Source organism: Myotis davidii, unplaced genomic scaffold, assembly GCF_000327345.1.
Source record: "Myotis davidii unplaced genomic scaffold, ASM32734v1 scaffold421, whole genome shotgun sequence".
Taxonomy (NCBI): Eukaryota; Metazoa; Chordata; class Mammalia; order Chiroptera; family Vespertilionidae; genus Myotis; species Myotis davidii.
The window spans coordinates 449,411-459,778 of NW_006292440.1; the positions used below are offsets into that span (position 1 = coordinate 449,411).

The 10,368-nt window shown below is 40.0% G+C and overlaps 1 pseudogene; it reads right to left on the reverse strand.

Moving 5' to 3' along the window:
• Window positions 1–2,113: 2,113 nt before the first annotated feature.
• On the reverse strand, window positions 2,114–3,414 carry LOC102772108 (annotated as a pseudogene).
• Window positions 3,415–10,368: the final 6,954 nt, after the last annotated feature.

Sequence of the window (10,368 nt, forward strand, 5' to 3'; positions counted from 1 at the left end):
TCCCTCAGCCCCTCCCTCAGGCTGGCCAGGCACCCCAGCGGGCCCCCCACACAGATCCAGGACACCCTTCACAGCAAATCAGCCAGCCCCACCTGTGCACCAGGCCCCTATTCTATATAATAAAAGGCTAATATGCAAATTGACCCTAAAAGCAGAACGACTGGAAATGACTGGTAAATATGACACACACACTGACCACCAGGGGGCAGACGCTCATTGCAGGAACTGCCCCGTGGTGGTCAGTGCGCATCCACAGGGGGAGCTCTGGTCAGCCACAAGCCAGGCTGATGGCTGCCAGAGCAGCGGTGGTGGCGGGAGCCTCTCCCACCTCCTCAGCAGCGCTAAGGGAGTGGACATTCCCCGAGGGCTCCCAGGCTGCCAGAGGGATGTCTGACTGCCAGCTTAGGCCCAATCCCCCGGGAGCAGGCCTAAGCCAGCAGGTAGTCATCCCCCAAGGGGTCCCAGACTGCGAGAGGGCACAGGCCGGGCTAAGGAACGCGCCCCCCCCCGCCAGTGCACAAATTTTTGTGCACCCGGCCTCTAGTTCACAATAAAGAATTCTATATCTTTTTATAGAACTCATTATACTCATCTTTGTACATGTGCTAGGGAATTTTTTAGAAAATAGAAAACATATTTATAACACTGAAAAAGTCTGAGATGTGTTGATACTGGAAGGGAAAAAAAGAAGAATTTGACAGTATCAACAGCTTAACACTGATTCGATATTAAACATTATGTATAGCTTTAAAATGCATACTGGGTCATATAGAAAAGATATATATATATATAATGTATTGTAGGCATTTTCCATTTTGATTGTTTGATGTAAAATATTTTATAACACCACATTTTTTCTTTGTATGAATAGCTTATTGATTTAAATTTGTATGCCATATCCTATATAATAAAAGCCTAATATTCAAATTGACCGAACAGTGGAACGACCAGTTGCTATGATGTGCACTGACCACCAGGGGGCAGATGTGCAATGCAGGAGCTGCCCCAGCCTGCAGCCCCAGGCTGGCCAAGGTGGGTGCCAATGGGGGGCCCCGATCCCCTCACTGGTCACCCCACAGATAGGCTCTGATTGCTGGCCAGGCCTAGGGACCCTGCCCATGCATGAATTTCGTGCACTGGGCCTCTAGTTAATTCATAAAAGAATAATATAAATAAATTATATCACACTTTATATTTCCAAAGTAATTATCAAACTTTGTTACTCATTTATTTTTTTATCCTTTTTGATACAACTATGAATAAGATTGTTTCTTTCTTTTTTTTTTTCCCCAACAAAAGAATCCAAGAACATTTATTTCCACTGGTTCTTGATAAAAGACCGCAATCCAGAATAGAAGTACACTGCACTTAAAGGCAAAATTACACAGCAAGCAAGAGCTGCCCCAACCCCTTTCACAGAGAAACTTCAGGAATGCTGGCCTCCTGAGGGTTTGATAATTACCCATTCTCCCATGCCCTGGAAGCCCATGCTGTCCCAGATTTTCTGCAACTTCTCTGACTGAGATGTGTGTTCACAAGCTGTATGTGTGCGTGCATGTGTGTGGGTGTATGTGTGTGTGTGCACAAAAGGCTCATCTGACCTACTTAATGAAGGAGCTGAGACAATGGGTTGGAATAAGGTACCTCAACATGATGGAGAAGCTCCCAGCCAAGAAGACTAGCTTTCTCCTCAAGAGTCCATACATTCTAAAATGCCACAGAGGTTCCTGCAATTTGAAAGCCATTGACTGACCTCCCAATTCAGATCTGGGTGAGACACAGGGAAGGAGAATGTGGAGACGGCCCCAGAGAGGAGAAGGGACTGAAGTCCCCCAGGACGTGCAGTTTGCCTCAGGTTGGGGGAGAGAGACCATTCAAAAGCCTGTGCTTGAGACCGGATACCTGAACCCTGGCACCCCATCAGGAGCTCCGAGGTAGCTGGTGATTGCAGTCTGACCGCTTTCCTAGTTCCACAGCCCCTGGAACTAAGAGTGGGAGGCCTGCACGGGCAGACACAAGGCCTCTGTCTGTAGAACATCTCGGCGTTCCTCGCACAGGTGGACGGCTAACAGAAGGAGAAGGTGGATGGAGGAGGCTGAGGCTGCCATCACAGTCACAGTGAACCCATGATGGTCACAGTGATCCCGTGATGGGGCTGATGAAGTCCCTGTGGTGGGGCTGGGCCGTGGGGCCTGTTAGGCAGCCGCCTTTGCTGTTGCTGAGCCAGGTGCTCCTGCGTTGCCTTCTCCCTGAACTCCTGTTCCCACTGAATCAAGTACAACAAATCCCAATGCCACTGCTGCAACTTCTGCTCGCAGGTGGCGATGTCTTCTGCTTCACAGGCAGGCAGCTGGTCTTTGATGAGATGGGTGGTTAGCATCAAAAGACTCTGACTCAACTTTGCCCAGAGCCTGAAGCTGGGAATGTAAGGCCTTAAATCGCTCTAGGTAGCGGGGAAAAGCTTGGACTGTTCAGTTTCTTCCATGTCCAACTGCTCCACCAGCTCTTCCGGGCCCTGGCTGTCCTCCCCTTCTTGGGGCTGTTCCTCTGAGGGCTCCTGGGCTGAAGCCATCAGAGCCTGCAGTGCTCTGTCCAGAAAGTGGAGCGCTTCTCTACATAGCTTTTCATCTTCTGGGGAGGAGGCCACCTTCTCCATTAACTGGAGGGCTTTGTCAAGGTAGCCTGGTGGCCACAGCAGTGGCATGTTGTGATAACAGCCCGAAGTCCTCGCTGCAATTCCACCTTCCCCAGAAGTGCATAGCCATACAGCTGGGAACTCAACCCCACTGAGTTCTTTTGCTTTAGGCCTGGGAGTAACAGGGATGCACCAAAGTTCCTCTCCTCTTCCCAAGTGAAGTCTGTCTTCTTTGCCAGGCAGTGGTATAAAACATAGAGGGAGAGAAGCTGGGTGGAAGGTACTTCAAAGGCTACTTGCATCATGACCTCAAAAACCATGGATAAAGCATCTTGGTAATTTTTTTTTCTTTATGAAATAATCTACCAGTAAATTGAATGTAAAGTTATCTGGGAAAATTCCATATTGAACCTTATTTACAAGGGTATATAAGGCCTTGTCTTGTGCACCATATTTTAGACACTGCCTAATCCAGGTGTGGATAGTCCAGTCTCTCAGGTACCAGCAACTGGGGCTGTGCCAGAATTTGTAAAGGTAATATTCTGCATGATCTATCTCTTCTCGAGATGAAATGTTGTCCACAAACCGTGATATTGTTAAAGAACTGACAGGCAACTTTTTCTCGTATGTTTTATCCATTAAAGATGCCAGATCATCGAGGTGACAATCTTCTTTTTCTCTTGCTTCCCATTTCTGGCTGTCCACGTATGCTGCAGAAAGCAGACACCTTTTACCTGCCAGGGAGAGGTGAGGCAGAGGCACTTTCCGCTCCAGGAGGACCCCGTCTTGGACTCTCTGAGATTGTTTCTTAATTTTCTTTCTGATTGTTATACAGATTTTTGTATATTGATTTTGTATCCTGAAATTTTTTCAGAGTATATTTATTAGTTCTAACAGATTTTGCTGGAGTCTTTATATATCACTAAGGCCAATGTTTTTATTGATTCTGTTTATTTCATCAATCTATTTATTGATGAAAGTGGAGTAGTAAGGTTCCTTGTTATTATTATACCGCTGTATATTTTACCCTTTAATATTTGCTTTTTATATTTAGGTGCTACTATGGTGGGTGCATAAATATTAGCAAATGTTATATCCTTTTGTTGGATTGACCTCTTTATCATTAACAAATAATAGTAATATATATGTAAAATCATGTCATCTATAAAGAGGCGGTTTTACTTCTTGATTTTCAATTTGAATGACTTTTATTTATCTGTCTTGCCTAATTGCACTGGCTAGATTTCCAATATTACATTGAGTAAAAGTAACAAGAGTGGGCATCCTTGTATTGTTTCTGCACTAGAGAAGAAGCCTTCAGCTTTTTATCATTGAGTATGTTGTTAGATGTGGCCTTGTTATATATAGCTTTTACTATGTTGAAGGATGTTTCCTTTATATACATTTTGTTGAGAGTTTTGTTATGAATGGATATTGAATTTTGAAAACTATATTTTTATCGATTCTAGAGAGGAACAGAAAGAGAAAGAGATAGAAACATCAATGATGACAGAGAATCATTGATTGGCTGCCTCCTGCACACCTCCTACTGGGGATTGAGCCAGCAACCCAGGCATGTGCCCTGACCAGAATGGAACCCTGATCTCTTGGTTCATAGGTCAATGCTCAACCACAGAGCCATGTTGGCTAGGCTGGATGTTGAATTTTATCAAATTATTTTTCTGCATATATTAAGATGATTATATAATTTTTATCCTTTACTTTTTGTTTGTTAAAAATATATTTTATTGCTTTTTCACAGAGAGGAAGGGAGATGGATAGAGAGCCAGAAACATCAAGGAGAGAGAAGCACCGATCAGCTGCCTCCTGCACACCCCTCACTGGGGATGTGCCCACAACCAAGGTACATGCCCTTGACTGGAATCGAACCTGGGACCTTTCAGTTCCTAGGCCGACGCTCTATCCAGTGAGCCAAACCGGCCAGGGCTATCCTTTACTTTGTTAATATGGTGTATCACATTGATTGACTTGCCAGTGTTGAACCACCCTTGAATCCCTGGAATAAATCTGAGTTCATCATGGCATATGATCCTTTTAAATTATTCCTGTTTTTGTTTGCTAATATTTTGTTAATAATTTTTGCCTGTATGTTACTGAGAGATATTGACTTATGATTTTCTTTTTTGTGTTTTCCTTTTCTGGTGTTGGTATTGGGGTAATGCTGGCCTCACAAATGAGTTTGGAAGTATTTCCTCCTCTCCAATGTTTTGGATATGTTTCAGAAGAATTGGTCTTAACTCTTATTTAAATGTTTAGTAGAATTCACTAGTAAAGACCTATAATCCTGGACTTTTGTTTTTTGGAAGTTTTTTGAGTAATGATTTAATATCCTTACTAGTAATTGATCAGATTTTTTATTTCTTCATGATTCAGTCTTGTTAGGTTATATGTATCTAGGTACTTATCCATTTCTGTGTTGTCCAATTTGTTGTTATATAATTGTTGCTAATTGTTTTATATGTTTTGGTATTTCTGTGGTGTCAGCTGTAATGTTTCCTCTTTAATTTCTGATTTTATTTATTTGAGTCCTCTGTCTTTATTTTTCCTTAGGGAATCTAGCTACAGGTTTCTCTATTTTGTTTATATTTTCAAAGAACCAGCTCTTAGTTTTACATATCTTTTCTATTGTCTTTGTAGTTTCTTTTTTATTTATTCTGCTCTGATTTTTGTTATTCCCTTCCTTCTACTAACTTGGAGCTTTGTTTGTTTTTCTTTCTCTAATTTCTTGAGTTGTAAAGTTAGGTTACTTAATTGAGGTCTTCCTTGTTTCTTAATATAGACATTTATCATTATAACTTCCCTCTTCGGACAGTTTTTGCTGTATTTCAAATGTCTTGGTGTGTTGTACTCCCATTTTCACTTGGCTCAAGGTTTCTTTTCTACTTCCCTTTTGTTTTGTTTTTTCACCCACTGGTTGGTTCAATTGCATGTTATTTAATCTCTACACATTTATAAATTTTTCAGTTTTCTTCTTGTAATTGATTTATAGTTTTAGACCATTGTTTTCAAAAAGATATTTGATATTATTTCAATATTCTTAAATTTATTAAGATTATTTTTGTGACCTATGGTATGATCTCTTCTGGCGAAGTTCCCATGTTTACTTGAGAAGAATGTGTATTTTGTTGCTTTTGTATGAAATGCTCTCTACATGTCTTTAAGTCCATCTGATCTAATGTTTCATTAAGGCCAATGTTTTTTATTGATTTAGCATGAATGATCTATTTTTTTTAAAAAATATATTTTACTGATTTTTTACAGAGAGGAAGGGAGAGGGATAGAGAGTTAGAAACATCGATGAGAGAGAAATATTGGTCAGCTGCATCCTGCACACTCCCCACTGGGGACATGCCCGCAACCAAGGTACATGCCCTTGACCGGAATTGAACCTGGGACCCTTGAGTCCGAAAGGCCGACGCTCTATCCACTGAGCCAAACCAGTCAGGGCATGAATGATCTATTTATTGATGAAAGTGGAGTACTAATGTCTCCTACAATTATGGTATTGCTGTATATTTTCAGTTAAATTTGTTAATATTTTCTCTGTACATTTTGGAACATAAATATTTACAAATGATTTATTCTTTCGTTGGATTGACCTATTTATCATTATGTACTGACCTTCTTTGTCTCTTTGTTTTATTGTCTACTTTGTCTAATATAATATAGCCACCATAATTTGCTTTACATTTCTTTTGTTTACCAGTTATTTTAATTTAAAACACCACCTGAGTTGTTTTCTTAATTTTTTTCCATTGTGATTTGGAATTTTCTGATTAAATCTTAAAACAAGAAACTCAGAAATGAACAAGGACCCACAGGGCTTTATAAGATGGTATACCTAATTACCATATTATGAAGATTCTGGTAGCATGCAACAGGAATGAGATATAGAATCAGACAGACCTGGGTTTAAGTGTGAGTACCAACTCTTACTACTTATGTAAGTTTAGATATATTTATTAAAATCACTACATCTAATTTTTTGCATATAATTGTAACATTTGTAGTTAATGTTTTCATTACTTTTGAATGAACTTGACTCAAAACTTCATACATGGGTCCCATTACTCATTTTCCATAGATCAAGGTGTTCTCATGTGTCTTATGTTCTCTTAGTCATCCCTGCCTCTGAATTCATGCTCCTATTGAATTTGTTCAATTTCCAGATCATCTCACTTTTCTAAGTGTGTTGTCCTTTTTCTGTGAAATTTGTGCCCATGCTAGACTGTACCTTAATAACTTTGCTCTCTAAAATAAGTTTACAAAATTTGTGCAAGGGACAAGCATATATTCTGAGATGTAATAAGCAACTTAAAATTGAATCGAAGATATTTCCATTCTTACAAAATCTTTGGTGATTCCTCACAGCAATTTCTCACTGGATGTTTTATTTTCTCTCAGGCTCAGCCTGACACCTTATTGCTCATTCTTAACTCTGTCTTCGCTGGTTCCTTCCCTCTCTTGTACCTTTCTCCCAAAATGCTTGTTGACAATGGTGAAAATGGCACCAGATGTTAGACTGGAGGTGTCAGACCAGACTGCCATTCAGCAACCTGGATAATTGAGTTCAGCTAAGAAAGAATTCAGAGCCAAGACTCAAACTATAAGAGAAAGTTTATTTATAACATCACAGAGGTAGAAGTGATTTATAGAAGAAATGGGTGCAGGAAACAAGTTACATAGGCAAAAGAAGGGCCCTTAGGAGGGAGAAGGGTAAAGGCAATGCACCTGAGGGGGAAAGGAGGGTACAGGAAAAGTGCATGTGTGCTTTTGAGAGGGAGAGCTGCCTCAAACGATAAATGAATAATGAGGACAGCACGTCTAGGAGCAGACCACACACTATATACACCTTATTTTCATCAGCATTCCTGAGGCGTATAGTCATACAAATCACTATGTTTAGAATTGTACATAACTAGGTATATACAATTTCTACAAGGAAGAGGGGTCTTAAGTTTATCAAACACATGAAATAAAGTTCATAGAAAAAGAAACAGGCAACCCTTTTATAACAGGATGTTGGGATAGCTATGATAAATGTATGTGTAAAAGTAGGAGAATGAACATTCTAAAAGCAGGATCCCACTCAGAGACTACTTGAAATGGAGACCAGGAAACCCAAGAGGTCACTTATCTTGTGAGTCCCCCCCCCCTATATTGAAGAGATGGACACAATGCAGTAAAATACCATAGCAATTTCCATTTAAATTTGTCTTTAAAAGGGATTCATGAGAGGAAAGGGTAGTTTAGGAAGGAAGGACAGGAGGAAATGGAAAACTTACCAATATCTCAAATTGCTTATTTTATATCTTTCTGTACTGAAGACTGTGATGACAGTTTAAGCCAGTGGAGCATTTCCTGGGGTATCTCACAGTATCCATAGAGGAACAAATGATATATTCTAGTAGATAGCTGAAGAGCTCCACAGCCAGCAGCAGCTAAGAAAATTTTTTCTTCCCTTGCTCTATTTATTTATTTTTTAAAATATATTTTATTGATTTTTTACAGAGAGGAAGGGAGAGAGATAGAGAGTTAGAAACATCGATGGGAGAGAAACATTGATCAGCTGCCTCCTGCACATCTCCTACTGGGGATGTGCCCACAAGCTAGGTACATGCCCTTGACTGGAATCGAACCTGGGACCTTTCAGTCCACAGGCTGACGCTCTATCCACTGAGCCAAACCGGTTTCAGCACCTTGCTCTATTAGAGTCTCTGTTGTTATCCTCTAGTTCTCTTGTACCTTACACCTTTCTGCATCTCTCTCTTCTTGGTCTGTATTCAAAGGGACCCTTCTTGGATCAGGCCATTTTATAATACTGAGAATTTCTGTCTTTTTTAATTTCTCAAAGTTAAGACTTAAGGGGAGGCATTTTGTAAGCTATTTTCTTAACTATCCCTGTTTCTATTGACAGATTTTCACAAGGCCCATCTTCTCTTATATGTGTTGGAGACAACAAACACCCACTGCAGCCACCATTTGCTGGAGAATCAGTGCTCTCTTGTCACTATTCTATCCTCTTTTTGCTCTGCTTAGTGCCTCTGTATTTTGTGTCTAATCCACTTTACTGTGGTGCTGACTCCTGGACTGCAAGTGCGCAGTTAATTTGAATAGTATAGCAGGCATATTTTAATTGCTAATAACAATGATTTAAAGAGCTAAGGGTTATTGTTCTCATTCAAGAGATGTCTGAAGATAATGCATCAGCCTAGCAAAGAGACCAAGTATCCAGACTCTGTCCATCATTTTACTTCATTATGCTCTGTGCGCTGGCTTTTGTTTTCATCTATGTCACTTCATGATTGAAAGATGGCGTCAGTGCTTCACGGCACTATCACTTCCATTTTAAATTCAGGCTGGAAGAAAGAAGAACTGGATGTGATGGTACCAACACCCCTCCACTTTCATCTTATTGGCTAGCACTGTCACACAGCAACTCAAACTTCAAGGGAGACTGGAAAATGGAAGAAGAGGGCTGGAAATGGACATTGTATCAGCCAAATCATAGCGCTTGCCACAAATGTGAACTAAAGAAGTCCTATTCTAAACTCTCTCCAATGGTCAAAAGTAATTGATCCCATGGTGTATGTTCCATATATTTCACTATTCTACTCCTTCCCTAATTTCACATAGCATACCCCATTTTTTAAAAATTAAATAACTACTCTGTAAGCTGCACTAGAACAAGGGTAATAATCACAATGATGTTAATTTGCTCATTAATTACCTCAGCTAATGTAGAATTATTAAGTATCTATCTCTTATTGCCAAGCACTGGGACACAATGATAACTAATGTGTATTTCATGTCATTGACCATGTCTTAGCTGCATAGTGCTTCACCAATTAAAAATGCTCTCAGATATTAAAAGCAGAAAATTCAAATAACTGTGATTTAAACCATATTATCACTCTATAACTTTCTTTTTAAAAATTCTAAAAGATGTTTGTAGCTCCACAATATTAGGGTACTGGGGTTATGTCTCTGTGATTCCTCTCATGGCTACAAGAAGGCTGTCACATTTCCAAACAGCTCATCCTGCAAGAATGTGTTCAAAGGCAGCCAGGAGGGTGCGAACTGTTCTCTCTTGCCTCTTCTTTTTATCAGAGAATGGGAGAATTCAATCTTCCCCAGAGACCTCCTCAGCAGACTCACTGGCTAGAACAAGGTCATGTGGCACCAAAAAGTATCTAGTGAACAAAGGCTAGTGGGTTGAGAATGAATATTGGGTAGCCAACTAAAAGTGATGTCATAGCTTTATAGCTTTCCACACACTTTCACATTGATGATCTCATCTTATGAGACTACTTTCCAAACATACAGAAACTCAAACCTAGAATAAGAGGTATAAATGGTATCTGCTGTGTGGGAACTTCTGGCTGGGAAGAAATTTAAAGGTCCTTTGAAGGTGCAAATTTAATGCAAGTGTTTTAAAGATATAATGTATTTAGCCTATAAATTATACATACAACAGGCCAAGGAGTAATTCAGAAGATTTTTATAGTTTGGAAAGATAATTACATGGTGGAATGAAAAGAGAAATTAGGGTACATGGATTCTAGGCTCAGCTTAGGGATTCTAGGCTCAGACACTGGAAGGATTCTGAAGCTCTACTTCATCATTTGTAAAATTATGTATTTGAACAAAGTTAGATGACCCCTAACCTCCTTCTCAAATATAAGAGTACCTATCTAGTTATCATGCTGGAA